General features: G+C 40.6%; 1 long non-coding RNA gene across 11 annotated transcripts in view; it reads right to left on the bottom strand.

Annotated features, from left to right (window-relative positions):
* Nucleotides 1–1315: 1315 nt before the first annotated feature.
* The window catches only part of LOC134474810 (uncharacterized), a 39735-nt gene continuing 24113 nt past the window's right edge, over nucleotides 1316–16937 (bottom strand). For 3 of the 11 annotated variants that reach the window (XR_010045668.1, XR_010045664.1, XR_010045670.1), the window contains 2 exons: nucleotides 16789–16841; nucleotides 1316–3517 (listed from right to left, as the gene is read on the bottom strand). This is a non-coding gene — a long non-coding RNA (uncharacterized LOC134474810). Of the gene's footprint in view, nucleotides 3518–4198; nucleotides 16842–16937 lie in introns of those variants that run through there. The other 8 variants (XR_010045666.1, XR_010045662.1, XR_010045661.1 and 5 more) reach the window with 3 other exon arrangements.

Raw genomic sequence — 16937 nt, 5'->3', positions numbered from 1 at the left:
AAAGTCATATAAAACTACAGTACAAGGTGTTTTACCAACTGTGTTGTCTATTGTTATCTTCAATAGAATTGTCTATATCATCAAGCATAGTATAATTGAATATAGCAGTACATAACAATGTTAATAAAAACAAAACGTTGTACAGTGTGTAAAACTTCAAAAGCAGGTAATAATCAAACCAGAATGGTATCGTAGTGAATCTTGTCATATTCAGTCTAGTTGTCTATACTCTCAGACTTGATACTATCATCAAAACAGTTTTGAATAAAATCCGTCAATACCAAACAGCAATCTAACAAACCAGATTCAACTAAGATCAGTCATGGTAAAACAGTATAAGTTACACAGGGCTTCAGATTAAGTTAATAGTGAGTTAAGGATGATTACTGTGCTATATTCTGCTGTTTTGGGGATAGCTGTCTGGGGCCCTCAGATCTAGCGCAAATAGGCAAACTGGGACAGAATATAATCTATCTAAACAGAGTGGTGTGAGTAATGTGGGTTTTAAATCCTGATACACTATTAACAATATCCTCTGCCTTCTTTTTTTTAGATTACTACTCCCCTTTAACTCCCACAGGATGCACTGTGCATTTTGGGGTCCCACCAAATCCCTCAGTTTTTAGAGTGAGGGGGCAACCTGCTATTTACCAAAGTGCTTCTGAACATTCTCCTTCCTGGACTTAATCTCAAGTTGTATTCCTTTACCTACAAAACCTGTCTTTCCAACCTATCTGCAGGTGCTGGTTGAGTTGCCCCTATTACTCTCTGGTTCCCTGTCACATAGAGCATTGTTTTCTCATATTTGATTTTTGGTCTGTAAACCCTTTTTCAGGTTAATTATATATATACAGCACCTTGGTGGACCCTGTCTCCTGATCTACTATGCCTGTGTTTCTTTTTTCTTTTCTTTTTTTTTTAGTGCATCAAGGCCATCTATATAAGAGATTATAGCAACCTTCTCTGCCTCATTTCTTTCTATTTTTCTGCCATTAGTTGTCTGCTTTTCTCTTTCATTCCACTTTCTGCTCCATTTATTGAGACCTCTCTGCCATTGTTCCTGAAATCCTGGTACTTTTTTCTCTTTCTAGAATGTCCGTCAGTATTCTCTGTAGGGTTGGATTGGTGGTCACAAATTCCCCTACTTCCTCTTCTCTTGGAAGCATCTTGTTTATCCATTAATTTCTAGAGACAGTTTTTCAGGAAACATCAATCTGGGCTAAAGGTTATTTTCTTTCAGGGTTTGGAATACTTCACTCCAAGCTCTTTTTGATTTGATGGTCTGTGTTGAGAAGTCCGCTGTGATTTTGATGAATTTTCCTTTATAGATTATCTGCTTCTTTTCTCTGATGGCTTTTAGTATTCTGTTCTTTATTGAATTTCTGGGATCTTGATTATTATATGTCTGGGTGTAGCTCTGTTTTGGTTGTAGGTGGCTGGAGTTCTGTATGCCTCATACATATGAATATCATTTCCTTTTCCTATGCTTGGGAAGTTTTCCTTAGTTATTTCTGTGAATAGCCTTTGTATTTCCTTTGTATGTACCCCTGTTTCTTCATTGACATTTTTAATTCTTAAGTTATAGATCCTCTTGTGGTCTTCTTGCCTTTGTATGGCTACTGCCTGTTTCCTTGTTATTTTTAAGAGATATTTCATTTCATGGTTAATATTGCAAACCTGCCAAGTTTTGAGAGTCTATCTTTAGTTTCTTTCAAGTAGTTTTGCCAGGTTTCAATGAAGTTTTTAATTTCCTGGTAATCTCTTTGAATCTGCTTCATGTATTCTAGGTTTTCTTTATATTCTTCATCAAACATTTCTTTCCTCTTTTGTGTTCCTCCATTGTTATGTCTATTATGTCTTCTTGAGAGGTGGTTAACATTTCTTTTATTAATCCACTTATATGGTTGTGGCCACCCCAAAAGGAGAACCACCAGTGTCTCCTGAGATCCACGCCATGTTGGAACTTAGGGCCCTGGGAAACCAAGCAATCAGCTTACCTCCCTGGTAAGGGGCTGTGGTGTGGCAGGCTGTAGCCACCCCAGGGTGAGAACCAACAGTGTCTCCTGAGATCCATGCCATATTGGATCTTAGAGCACTGGGAAACCAAGCAACCAGCTCACCTCTTTCTAAGTGGTAGTGAACCTACTGGCACACGGGCTGAATCAAACATCCCACTTCTCCTCCCACTCCATTAGCAAATGGGAGCCAGAGATCTGGGCATCTCTTAGGAGGTTGACCATGTGCAATATAGCAAATAAGGGGGATTTTCTTCTGCCATCTCTTTGAAGGCAAATATTTTTACCACTGTTTTGCTTTATTCTGATTAATGGTATTGCTCTATTCAATATTCTGTTTTGATAAGTTCTATAATGTTCTGTATTTCATTTCATTTTGCTATGCATGATTGAAAGAACAATTGTTGTGAAGATAACAAGAATACTGTGGTACCTGTTACTGTTATCCCATAATCTGCTGTGAAGTTCTATACCAATTTCAGTACATTGTCTAAATTGGCTTTATTCTGTCTTGTTCTGTTGTATTTTACTACCTTCAAAGTAAAAAAGAAAAAAATTAATAAACTTATATCTTGCTTTACTTGATTAAATATTTCACTTTTGAGCTTGTCTATGAGGTCCTGAAGATACTCTTCATGTCCACTGATGCCATGCATGATAATGCATGTTTGCTGCCTTCAGTCTTTTTGTATTTAACTCTCTTGGATCAATATTCTCAGGATCGGGGACTGGATACTTTTTCTTATTTCTTTCTCTTGTCATGTTTTGCTTGAATTATTTCTTCCATACAGGTGTATAGAGGAGGTCCCAGGCCCTTTCCTTGTTGCTTATGGTTCTTCTGAAGTGCACTGCCTAGGTATTTCTGCCCTCTCCAGTTTGCTATTGATCATTGAGGTGCAAGCAGGGGCAGCTTATGTTGGCTTCTCCCCTCCAGGTCAGTCAACTTTCAGGGGCCTTCACTGCATTAGTGTGTGCCCATGTATACATAATTAAATCATATAAGTGGACATTCAAAGAGTGAGACTGCAAACAGTTCTGTTCAATGATCCAACAAAACTCAGTAATATGGTTATCTATCTTATACATTTAAATATACATGCAGTTATATCCTTTAGAGCACTTTCTTTTCCTCTCTTTTGTACAATGACAATTACACATTTTGGGTTTTATTACTTCCACAGTTCTTATTACTTTTTTTGAAGAGAATAAAACCAAATGTGACATAACAAAACAGAGTCAGTCAAATCAAAAGGATAGACCTAATACATACTGTAAAAACAAAACACAAGGTGATCAACAATGGTTACCATTCTGCCTCTTGGTATCTTAAAAAGAATTGCCTAGATCATCAGTTATAATAAAATTGAACAAAACAAAACCAATAAAAGCAAAACATTGGAGACATTACCGGACTTCAAAAGAAGATAATAGTCAAATCAGAATGGGCATCATAGTGAATCTTATTGTCTTCACAGTTGTTGCCGATATTCTCAAACTTGGTACTATCAAGCAAAACAGAATAGAGGAAAATCAGTCAAAACAAGATGGTGAGAGCAATACAGGGTTTCAAATCAAGTTAATAGGAAATCAAAGTGGGTTACTATAATACATTCTGCTATTTTTTATTTATTTTTCCCTTAATTAAAAAGATAAAAAAGTAAATAATAAAAAAGGAGATTGAGATAAAAAAGGACGTAACAACAAAACAGCACAGGTCAAAACATAACCATTTAAGCAAAATAGTGTTTCACCTACAGATATCCCAACATAAAAGTAGTTACCACAGTGTCTCTTTCCTTGAAATCTTTGAGTATAACTTCGTATACTGTAGCATCAAACATATCAAGACAATGTAAAACCATTCAAGAAAATTACAGTATTACAGGGTATTTAGAATCAACTGATAGAAAATGAACAATGGTTTCTGTATATTCTCCTTGTCTATAAAAGCTTTTGTTTATATTGTCACATATAATCAAATCCAATACGATACAACATGTTAAGACCAATGGAGACAGAAGAACAAAACTTTGATGGGACTTCAAAACAAGATGATATTAAATCATAACTAGCTGATATGATGTCTTGTTTTCTCCAAAATAGCTGTTTCTACCATCCAACCTTCTTTGCCTCATTTCTGTTGAGCTCTTTTTCTGTCATTAGTTGTCAGTTTGTCTTCTTCATTTTGCTTTCTGCTCCATTCATTGTGGCCTCTCTGCCACTGTTTCTGGAATCTTGGTATTTTTCTTGGTATTTTGGTTTTAGAATGTCCTGCAGTATTCTCTGTAGAGTTGAATTGGTGGTGGCAAATTCCCCTAGTTCCTCTTTATCCTGGAAGCACCTTGTTTTTCCATCAATTTCTAGGGGTAGTTTTGCAGGATATATCAATCTTGGCTGGAGGTTATTATCTTTCAAAGCTTGAATTATTTCCCCCCACGCTCTTTGTGATTTGATGGTTTGTGCTGAGAAATCTGCTGTAATTCTGATGGGTGTTCCCTTGTAAGTGATCTGTTTCTTGTCTCTGATGGCTTTTAATATTCTGTTCTTATATTGGATTTCTGGAATTTTGATTATTATATGCCTGGGTGTAGCTCTGTTTGTGTTGTAGGTGGCTAGGGTCCTGTATGCCTCATACACCTGAGTATCTTTACCTTTTACTAAATTAGGGAAATTCTCCTGGATTATTTCTGTGAATAGCTTTTGTAGTTCATTTACTTGTGTCCCTACTTCTTCTTTTACGTTCTTAATTCTTAAGTTATAGATCCTCTTATCATCTTCAAGCCTTTGGATTATTGCTATTTGTTTTCTTGTTATTTTTAAGAAATTTTTCATTTCATGCTCCCAAATTACAAATCTGTCCTCCAATTCAGATAATCTATCCTTAGTTTCTTTCAAGCTGTTGGGCCAACTTTCAATAGACTTTTTAGTTTTCTGGTAATCTCTTTGAACCTGCTTCGCGTATTCTTTTTTCTCTATTTTCTCCATCAAACGATTCTCTCCTTTTTTTCTGTTCCTCCATTCCACCATCTGGTTTTTCTTGGGCGGTGCTTAGGATTTCTATAACTATTCTACTTATATCTTGCTTTACTTTGTTAAATACTTCACTTTTGAACTCGTCTATGAGGCTCCAGAGATATCACTTTATGTCTATTGGTGCTGGGTCTGATATTGCATGTTTTCTGTCCTCATTCTCCTTTGCATTTACCTTTCCTAGATCAGTGTTCTCAGGATTGGGGGCCGAAGACCCTTTCTTGTTTCCTCCTCTTCTCATATTTTTTGTTCCTTCCATACAGGCATATATAGAAGGCCCAGTTTCTTTCTTTGTGGGTTACAGTTTGTTTGAATCCACCGGTTAGGTGTTCCTGCCCACTGCAGTGTACTAGGGAGACACAGCCCTCCACAGCATATGCTGGGCCCACCCCTTCAGGTCAACCTACTGAAGGTTTCACTGCTAGGGTGCACCACCAGGTGCTGGGACCTGGTTTGGGCTAGCCTACGGGGTCGTAGTATGCGGCGTCACCCAGGCCAAGCACTCTCCACCAATCCTGCTTGAGAGGGGAATATGCGACTGAAGTCACTGCAGCGCCCTGTTTCGGCTATTCTGCCCCATCCCAGAATGTCCTCTGTTGGAGCCTCCTAGTCTATGGAAGGGTCTCCATTCCTCTCACTCACCACAGGTCGAGCACTCACCAGTCCCGCTCTCAACTCTGTTCGCCAATTCCCACTCTTCGAGTTTTCGCATCTCTGTCCCTATTGTGCCGATTCAGTTGAAACAGCAGCGGCAAGAAATTCAAATCACGGTTTCCAGAGGTGCAGCTTCCAGCTTTGGCACTGAGATTTTATCTGTTCTGGTTATAGCACCAGGATTGCATTTCCATTTGGTTTCTCTCAGCTTAGTTTGTTCCGGGGTCAGCAGGGTATATCTCCCCTTGCTTAGGAGTCCTCACACGGCACCATTCCTGGATTCTAAGCTGGCTATCTCAGAGAGCCTCCATAGCTGCTGTTATCTATCTGCCATGTTCTCCCCAAGGTCTTGTTTATCTCTTTGGAGTGCTTTGACCTGACAACTGCAGCCCTCTTCTCTCCAACTTAGAACGGTTATGGTCTAAACTAATGGCAAATCACCATTTCTACAGGATCTATGTGATTTGAGGAGTCACACAACCACACAAGTTAGTGATGGGAAGTTCAGTGCCAACAAAGACCATTCATGAGAATCAGTAGAGGCCCTTCAGAGTCAGATCTCAATGTGCACTGCTCTGGGAAGTTGTCTGCTCTACAGTGCAAACATTTTTTTTGACAATTTCATAGACAAAATATTTGGCTCATGGAAAACAAAGGAATTGGGGATGTTTCATATTCCCCAAAATGACAGCTGGAAACAGTAAAGGCATCTATAACTACATTCGAGAGCTGATATGGGAATGTGTCATTTGAATGTGTCATTTGACTCATTTCTCATGATTGACAATGGTGGGTGAGAGGAATCAGATCTACAGGGTAACAGCAAGAAGCAAGTCACTGCATTCAGGTCACAATTTAGGATCTTGATGGTGTACAACCTTGCCATGCCTTGCTTCTTCATGACTAGGAAGATCTCAGAATCAAGATGACCAACAATCTTGGGCACTGTGGGGTAGTGTCTGCTGGTATAAACACCAAGTGAGGGCTTATAGGACATGCAGGACATGGTACTTGCACTTGTGCTTCCAAAAAAGTCATGGGGCTGCTTTGGGACTAAAGTTTGCAGACATAACTTCAGGGATTTGGATCTCCACATCTGCTCCTTGTCTGCCAAGAAGACAGTCAGAAAAACAGGAAGGCTCACAAGCTGATTCCTCTGAGAATGCATGGCTTCTCCATGGAGCCAGGGGATCTGCATGGTCATGCAGTGGAAAGGCAGGCTCATAAAAAATAGTATTGGCTGTCTTCAGCAATCTTAATCATACACCACCTATATCTTGAGGCTTCTGATCCTGCAAAGTCAACCTGTCCTTTTAAAAAAATTCATGATGGTTTTTGATCACTCTATTCTACCTGCAGACTTGCTGGCACCCTCACTGGATTCATAATCTGACCTGACTGAGTGGGGAAATGAGAACCAGTGGTGGAAATCAAAACCATTGCCACCATGGGCAGGATATCATTTAGCACAAAGTTTTAATAATGGCTTCAGCAGCATGCTCCTCATTCCACTATGTTCCTGATGAACTCAGCTCAAAATTCTGGATTATTTCAGCATCTAGGAGTCATTCTCCTTTTTATTTTGTCTGAGAAAGTCACCATACAATATTTGTCTTCTTAGTATGGCCTATGTTATATACCGCCCAGTCACCCGAATTGCTACAGCAACACATGAGGCCATAAACTTGGATAGGATGAAGTTTCTGCTAGCCTTAAGGACTTTCAGCTTGTCTTTGCAGACAATGTATTGAAATAGCATCTTTAGAGACATTGACCCAGATATTTGCTGGATGACTATGAGTTTTGAGAAAAATGTCTTGGCCTCAAGGAAGGCAGCTACATGTCAACAGTAACTTGCAAGAGATTTGCAGCCCATTAGCACCTCCTATTGACAATTTTAGCCACAGATTTGTAATTAATTAGCTCAATGTACATTTAGGCATATTTAGAGGCTGTTACATGATTTAGATTGTGAATGTGTGAATAGCAACCAGGATCAGAGATGGGAGACTCTGGATGCTGGAGAAACTTCCTGCCCAATTTGAAAATATCAAATTCAATTCAAGACAGAGATTCCTATGACTTTCCTCAAAATCCTTGATATTAGCTAGTACACAAACTGCTATTTCTGTCCATTAAAAATTTACTCAAAATATTCTTTGCTTACTTTGTCTCAGAAGCTTCTAATATAAATTCCCAGCACTAAGGACATAGTGTGATCTATGCCAGTCACACATGGGATTGTGTCCTCTATCCCTGCTGCACAGGGCCCCTAATAAAACCTGTGAAGATTTACAACTACAATGGGGGGAGTAGAAAGTGACACAACCATAACTGATGTGGCCCAATGGAGTAGGACAGTACATTCAACATATTTAAGAAATGCCGCTGTGAACTGACTCACAAAAGAATGATCCAAGGGGTCTTATGCATTCATAGTCTGCTCCTGCTCAAATTCCCACTGTCTGGAACCCATGTAGTTACAGAGCCCAAGACTGAATCCAGACACTAGATGCAGAGTCTGTGGTCACAGGATCTTGCAGAACCAGGCTAAGTATCCCTGTCAGGTTGCACATTATCAATGACACTCCCCACAGAATGTTAGCTAGAGCTACAGGTCCAGTTCCGCATTTTAGGCAACAATGGACCTGGGACAGAAAATTAACCCTGCTGATATTTGATACAACCTGGAGACAACTCCAGGCTACACACAGGGCTCAATATTGGATCACAGTTCTAGTCCAGAGGCACTCGACCAGCAAGGGCCACTACTGTGAGGTAGCATCTTTTTCTTTGAATGGCATCTTAACTTTTATAACTGAGAGAAAACTACAAGATGAGCTAAACTCATCCTGAGAATGTCAGCAGGAGCCTAGGCCCATTACAGGTTCCTACAATTCAGGGAAGGACCCGGCCATCACGTGCTGGTATTATCCTCACCTCACTTTGTGCCTTCATGCAGAAATAAACCTACAACATACCTGAAGATTTGGGAGAAGCATTTCCTGAAAGATGCAAGAAAAATACATTTGACTCAAGACAACATTAAAATACCAGATGAAATCCACCCTTTTCTGGGAGGTGGGTCACATCAGTCAATGCATATTCCCATTAGGAAATTAGGGAATGGAAAACACTAAGCATTAAGTCAGCCTGGAAAAAAACTTCATCTCATTTTGAGGTTGAAGAGTGTGAATGACAAGGCAGGTCCCTTGACAGTTGTTCGGGGAAGACACTTGTCTTAAATGCCAACAAGCATCAGTGGTCATGTGCAAGGACAGTGGGCGATTTGCCAAGAATTCAGGGAAAAACCAGGCACAGAGATCTGGGAAAAACTGTTTCAAGGTAAAGGACCACTGTACTGAGTCCAAATGCCCAGGAGACCAGTTTGTTGTGGTCACTAGATTTGTCTATGCATGCTCAGAGCAATGGACAGGAGGTAAGCCCAGGTGTGTCAGGGAGGCCGAAGGTACCTATAAAGGACCCTGGCTGGACTTCAACTAATATTTAGTCTTGCCTTTGCAAAGGGCTTCAAGGCTTCCTTACAAACAAAATCGTAGTACACAAGGAGGAGATGCCCCCTAGCAGGCTGAGACTGTGTGTGCTCTAAGCCTACTCTGGGCTCCCCACATAGGAAGGGAGGTTCCTGCCCTGGAACCTTCTGCTTCTCCATATCAGTTGCTCAGATAGTGGGCAGCAATTCCTGTCCTGGGGGCTCTCGACTTCCTTGGCTAGAATTGCACCAAGGGCCAGAGAAAGGCAGGGGAAGTGCCACTGCAGCATCCTGTAGTGACAGGGGGTGGCATGTGGGCCACAGGAGAGCTCTTCCTAGAGAAACACACCTGGATCAACAACACCTTGGTTCCCTTTGGACAAACAGGGATTGTGAGGGAAGTGGGAAGCGCTATGGTTTTCCTTTCTGCAGGCAACATTCCATTTCCCCTGCAGGGTAGTGCTGTGCCTAGAGCAATAAGGTCTTAACTGACCATCCGAGATGGCCCATCCTGATTTAAGGAAAGTCTTCCAGGGGCTGGACCTCAAGCTGCATCTCTACTCCTTATAGTCACCTCTGTGGTGACTATGAGAATTGTCTGCTCCTTTATCTCCATTTCTTGCCTGCAGCCCTTGAAGAATGGGGATCATGCTTTTCGAATTGTCACTCTGACCTCTGCTATAATGGAACACTGCCAGGGCCCCTGGCTTCTGGTCACTATCATGTACATAAAAGAGCATCTCTACCCAACACACTGTGAAACCCTGTGAGAAATCTCCCTGGACTGACAATGACACTCTCCTTGCTTCTGGATCTGTGCTCCATACTCTGCTATAAAAGAAACCCAGCTGCTGGACATCTGTCCTGGCTTCCAGCCTTCCATGTGCTGCTGACACTTCCTGGCTTGTTCTTCCTGCCTTCAGACAAAAAGTGATGATCAGGTACATCTTCTCCAGATGGAATTCCAGGACTCCTGTGGATCTTTTTCCTGATCAACCCTTATTCTCCTGACTCTGGAAGGCTGTGTCAGGGAGGACCACTATAACTGAACTCAAGACACTTGGGTTCTATTCTGCACTTGTCTGGACTCCAGCAGATGTTAGAGTAGGTTGCAGGAGATGTCCAGGCAGATCAGGGACTAGTTTTGGGTCAGGGAACTGTGCATAGTTAGAGGCACCCAAACTTATTCCTTCAGTGGTTCTTGCTAGAAATCAGTGTCATCACAGATAAGGAGCTCTCTTCCAACTGTGCCAAGCTCCTGTGGGACATTAAATTGTGCATGGCCAGATCATTTGCTTTCTGGACTCCCTAGATGCAGAAGGAGCCATTCATGAAAGCACACCACTGGTGGGGCTAGTACAGATGCTCTAGGGTCATGCACTGCAGGTGTGTCCTACAAATGCCTGTGGGTAACTGAATCTAATGCTGTACTTAAATGTCAGATACTTTGTCCTGTTCCAACTCCATGGGATGCAGAGAAACATATGCAGCAAGAATTCCCAGAATTTTGCACAAGATGCTGTTCCATGAGGCAGGTGGGGGATGTCTCCCAAAACTGGCTTGATTGCTCCCTGGTGATGACTGCTTGAAATAGTGAATGAGACAGGTGGCTAATCAGCATCTGACTGTCACTGTGTGGTGTCTGAGGCAAATGTGCAAATTCCTTCTCGGGTAGCCTGAGGTATACACAGCATGACTGCTATCTTTGTCCCTACCTCTAGGCTTCATAGGGGAGCATCCATATGAGTCACCTTCCACATATATTGGCATAACAGGTCATTCCTATGTCCAGCAGGGTGAGCCACACTTTGCACTATTTACCTCTTCAGAATACAGAGCACAGGAGGTATGAATAAGTCTCCACAAGGAATAAACTGGGAATCCCTCATTCCCATGAGTGTTACCAGAAGATGAATGGACCATGATCCTTCTAGTCTATGATCAGGAAGCTAAACTGCATTTTACAAAGATGTCTCACTGTGCTTACACACTAGAAATCCATGCAACGATAGCTCAAAACCTGAGAACTTGACACAAATGCCATATTTCATCATGATCCTGCCTGCAGGACTCAATGGACAACTTCACCTTCACCAAAGGCAAAAATGGTAAGAAACCTCACCACTGGATTACAGTGGGCCCAGCAGGACAACACTGTGTGTGACCACCACTAAGGTGTCTTTCACTGGAAGACTCTCTCCCTCATGACCAGTGTTCCAACAGCTAAATGACAACCAAGGGAAATGAAATTTCTGCAGAAAGAAACCATCCCTAGTGCCATGACTGTTTCTGTGTCACCTGTGATCACATTCAGCTTCACTTTTCCTGAGGGATTCTGTAGGTCTTGTCCAAGTCTAGCTGTAATCAGAAGTTGAAGTATTCAGAGGTTACAATTCAGCCACCTAACAATGCATTTTCTCTTATAGACACAGACCAGGCATGGAACACAGAAAGTCATGGATCCTAAACAGAATAATGTGTGGGCTGACTGTAACGTTGGAGCATAATGCTCCAAGTATATGAGCCTGATGGGGACACTAAAGCCTCAAAACTCACCGAGGGGGAGGCCAAGGCTCCAGCAGACAATTATATGGCCAGACAACCCTGTCTTCCCAATCTGCCCCCTCATGATTTTCACAGGTGTTGATCCCCAACACACATGGGATCTTAGCACCTATCACAAATCTTGACCTCCTTATTCAGGGCCTTGTAGAGGAGCGAGTGGTTTAAGAGCATGGAGAGGCCTCACATGGAAGCCCCTCCTTCAAACAGTTGTTTCTAAACCCTTAACCTGCAGACAATGAATGTGCAGTCCACTGTCAGCTCCTGAAAGTCCTAGACAAAGGCCACACAGACCCAAAGGGTGAATGTGGATCCAACCCAGACCCATCTCCCACAGCCCCTCAGAAGTGACCACCAGGAAAGGAGGACCTGAGGCCCTTCCTGACATGGCATGAGACCTGGTGCTCAGTGAATGAAAACCCCTATCTTTCTGGCTAGGTCCACTGAGTCTTGGGTTTGGAAGACAGGGACATCTCTGCCAACTAAAACATTAAAACCATCTAAAGAAATACTAAGCAGGGTTATTTACCTCTATCCACCTTCTACTTGGAGTGGTATTTTTAAATTCATTTATTTCTAGAAGAACTCAGACTTCCTTCAGGTAATTTCTCCTCAGGATTTCATATTGTCAAGATGTGGAAAATGTTTAGACACAAGTTCATTCTTGTTCCACAATTATCTCAAAGATTTCATTTCCTTAGAATCCACCCAGATTTCCACTCTGGTTAATGAGCACTCTCATGAGTACCAAACCGGCCTGAATATACTGTGCCATGTGGCTTCCAGATATGCCTGAAAGGTATCGGCTGTCTTGAACTGATTCTTGATTCACTCAGCCACACTATAATTTGTTTATTCAAGACTGAAGATTTCTGCTCCCCAGCTGAGCAGCTCATTCAACCAAGTGACAATTTCACTGTTGATCCTCAGAAGTGAGGGCACATCAGGACAAATAAATTCAGGTGTCTTATGCTCTGGGTGATTCATGTGGGGATGACAATGTGCAATGTATGTACCATTGTTGCCCCTGATTGATGTGTCTTGACATTTTGTTGTAGTTTTTCCTTTTAGTCCTTGAACAAAATGGATTTTGAAAAAAAAAAAGATAAGGATGTTAGGTTCACTTGAACCTCCATGAGACAAACTATCTATGTCCATAGCACTGTGATGTGTCCTACATTTCCTCCATGTCCTCTGCACCACCTCTGGAGAGCCCTGTTCAGAAATGGGAGCTTTTTAGACTCAGTTATACCAGCCAAGGCTCTCTCAGGGGATGTGGGATGAGTCTAACACATCTAGCACATGAAGAATTAGAAAGCTGGGAGAGGAGAAAATGGTGGCTTGATAGAGAGGTGGATCAAGAGCCTCTGTGGGGAAGGCAGGTCAGATGCTAGAATTTGACAGCATGAAGGGGGCCAGATGATTGGAGGATGATTTTTATTAAGCCAGGAGGAAACCGAAGGGAAAAATAAAAGTAGGAAGAGGAAGGAAAAGCGCGGGTGGAGGGCTGTAGCCCAATACGCTCACTGAGACCCATTCCGTGACCCATTCTGGGCTGTGCTGGGTGTGCCCTGTAGTCAGACAATCCAAAGTCCTGCTGAAGCCACAGCTGCAGATAACGGGAGTCAATGAGTCCTGGGCCCTTGATGGGAAGACGCGGCACAGTCTAAAGTGGAGCAAAGGGGGAAGGCGTTATTGGCTCTCAGTGAGTACTGAGTACAGAAGAGAACCAGTGCAGTAATTATGCAATATTAGACACAGCATCAGCGGACATAAAGAAATACCTTTGTGACCTCATAGACGAATTTAAAATTGTACTCCTGATCCAAGTGAGGCAAGATATAAAAAGATTAATTAAAGGAATGATAAGCCCCTCCCAAGAGAACACAGATGGAAGAACGGAGGAACTCCAAAAAGGAAGAGAAACCTTTTATGAAGAATATAAACCAAATCTAGAATACATGCAACCAAAGAGGTTACCAGGAAGCTAAAAACTCCATTGAAAGTTGGAAAAATGCCTTGACAGAAACTAAAGTTAGCCTTTCAAAACTTGAAGAGAGATTTATGATGTATGATTGTGAAAGAAAAGATCTCTTAAAAATAACAAGGAACCAAGAAGAAACAATTCAAAGGCTAGAAGATGACAAGAGGACTTATAACGTAAGAATAAAAAATATAAACAAAGAAGCAGGAGTAATCACAAATGAACTACAAAGAATGTTCACAGATATAATTAAGGAAAACTTCCCAAGCATAGGAAAAAGAAATGGTATCCAGATAAATGAGGCATACAGAACTTCAGCCACCTATGACCAAAACAGATCTACACCCAGACATATAATAATCAAGGTTCCAGAAATCCACCACAAGAACAGAATATTAAAAGTGGTCAGAGAAAAGAAGCAGATCACCTACAAAGGACAAATCATCAAAATAACGACAGATTTATCAACACAAACTCTCAAATAGAGAAGAGCCTGGGGGGAAATAATCCAAGCCTTGAAAGAAAAACTTCCAACCAAGGCTGATGTACCCAGAAAAACTCTCAAAATTAATGGAGAAACAAGATATTTCCAAGACAAGGAGGAACTATGGGAGTTCATGGCCACCAACCCAACCCTAAAAAAAATACTGAAGGACATTCCAGAGAGAGAGAGAGGAAAAAAATACCAAGATTCCAGCAACAGTGGCAGAGAGGCCTCAATGAACAGGGCAAACAGTGGAATGAAGGAGTAAAGTGGACAAATAATAGCAGAAGAACAGAATAGCAGAGATGAGGCAGAGATGGTAAGCTATAATTTTTAATATAGATAGCCTTGATACACTAACAAAAAAGAAACACAGGCAGAGTAGATTAGGAGGCAGGATCCACAGAGAGGCTCTGAATAGGAAATACACTCAACCTGAAAGAGGGTTAATAAACTGAAAGTCAAAGATGAAAAAGCAAAGCTATATGTAACAGGAAACCAGAGAGAAATAGGGACAACTTGTCCAGCAGCTGCAGATAGGTTGGAAAGCTATGACACTTATGTGCAGTGTAGAACTATACAGCTGGAAGGAAGGAAAACCTTTGTGGCTTTAGTGAGTAAAGGAGTACAGCTCAAGATTAAAGCTCAGGGGTAAAATGGTTCAGCAACACTTAGATAGATAACAGATTGATCCCCTAGTCTAAAAACTATAGGAGATAGTGGGACCCAAAATATACAAAGCATCCTGAGAAGGGGAAAGGTGAGGAATTGCCTAAAAAAGGAAAGCAGAGTACATTGTTATAAGTGTATCAGAATTTAAAAGCCACCATAGTCTCATAGCTCTGCTTAGTTTGATTATATTTTGTTCCGGTCTGTCTACTCATATGGGATTTGAGGACACAGACAGCTAACCCAAAAATAACAAGTTATACCACAGTAACTATCCTTAATTTCCTATTAACTTAAACTGAAACCCTGTATTACTTACATTGTCTTACTATGACTGATCTTATTTGAAGCTGGTTTGCTAGACCACTATTTTGCCTTGACTGATTTTATTTGAATTTGGTATGCTTGATAGTATCAAGTCTAAGAGTACAGACAACTACTCTGAAGATGACAAGATGTAAAAGATATCCATTCCAGTTTTGATTATTAACTGCTTTCAAGTCCTACAATGTCTCCAAGATGTGTTTTTATAAAAATAGCTATGTAATGCTATGCTTAACTATATAATGCCTGATGATGTGGACAATTCTATTGAAAATAACAAGAAAAAGCATAGTAACTACTATAGATTACCTAATATTGTGGTCTTATATTCTTTGTCATTTCATGGTTTTCTAGGAATTTGTTTTGTTGTCTTATTTTGATCCATTTTTCCCTAAAATACAGAAAGGATAGCTATACGTGTAGAGATTCACACATGCAAAAAATTTCTAAACTGTTTATGGGAACAGATTATACAATACACGATGTAATGAACAGATACTCTGAAGAAGAGGAGACACTAAGAAACCCAATGCTAATTCTGTAGCATTATGATATAAAATCTAGCAATACAATTATTCACTGCTCAGAGTGATATTAGTCTAGTCTCTTATGTTCAATTTTAGCATACATAAAGATTAACACAGCTATTTTGAAGAGAATGAGAGACATTATGGTAGCCATTATTGACTTCCCAAAATCAGATCTTGAAGACTTAAAAAGCCTTCATGATCTTGTAATAATTTGATAAGTTCTATAATGTTCAGTATATATTCAATGTGTGTGAAGATGGGGACAACTATTTGGAAGAAAACTAGAGACAATAATATAGATAGTGAAGATCTCCAGTGGACTTGCTTAGAAATCTGTGTTTCTTTAAATTGTTTCCTTATGAACTGTTTTGTTCTGTTTTGACATATTTAATCTTATCCTCTTTAAGATAAAAAACAAGTGTGTAGGACTGATAACCATATTACTAAGTTTTTGTTGGATCATTGAGCAGAACTGTTTGCAGTGTCATTATTTGAATGTCACTTTGTATGCTTTAATTTTGTAACTTGAACAACTATTTCTAAGATAAAAATATGTAATTTATCACTAGGGATTTCTTACTGTTTATTTTTCTGAAATTCTTTTTATTTGTACCCTTTTTATCTTTTTTTTCTCTTTAAATAAAAATAAAGCATTATGGGTTGGGGTTTTAGCTCAGCGGCATAAGCACCTGCCTTGCAAGCAGGCAGGTGTGAGTTCGATCCCTGGTACTGATAAAAAAGAAAAAGACAAAAAAAAAATAAAGCGTTAGAAAGCTATGAGGAAAAGGTCACTAAACAAGCCTCATGCCCTAGAGAGTCAAGCTAAAGAAACTGAATCTATTGCCATGTCAGACACTTAACAGCCCAATAGAGAAAAGCAGGACTTATTATTTTACTCAGCTCAGTACAGTAACTCTTATGGAGAAGATGGAGATCAAAAATCTACTGACTCAAAGACAAAGAATGGCACAGTGTAGCTTTTAACATAATCAGCACCACCACTCATGTCCTGGCACTGCTTCCTTTGTGAAACATCTTCTCACCATTCCATTCCTTTGTCTGCATCCTTCGTTGGAAGTACTGATCAAATAAAAAGCTGGAACAGAAGAGATAGGAAACCTTTCAATGATCCTCAACATTTTTAGTTCCATCATTTCTTTTCCATCACATCCAGTTAACTCTGAACTGTTAG

This window comes from Cavia porcellus, unplaced genomic scaffold (assembly GCF_034190915.1).
Source record: "Cavia porcellus strain 051 isolate PalLab524CR breed Dunkin Hartley unplaced genomic scaffold, mCavPor4.1 scaffold_38, whole genome shotgun sequence".
NCBI classification, from domain to species: domain Eukaryota; kingdom Metazoa; phylum Chordata; class Mammalia; order Rodentia; family Caviidae; genus Cavia; species Cavia porcellus.
This window is presented reverse-complemented; position numbering and strand designations above follow the sequence as displayed.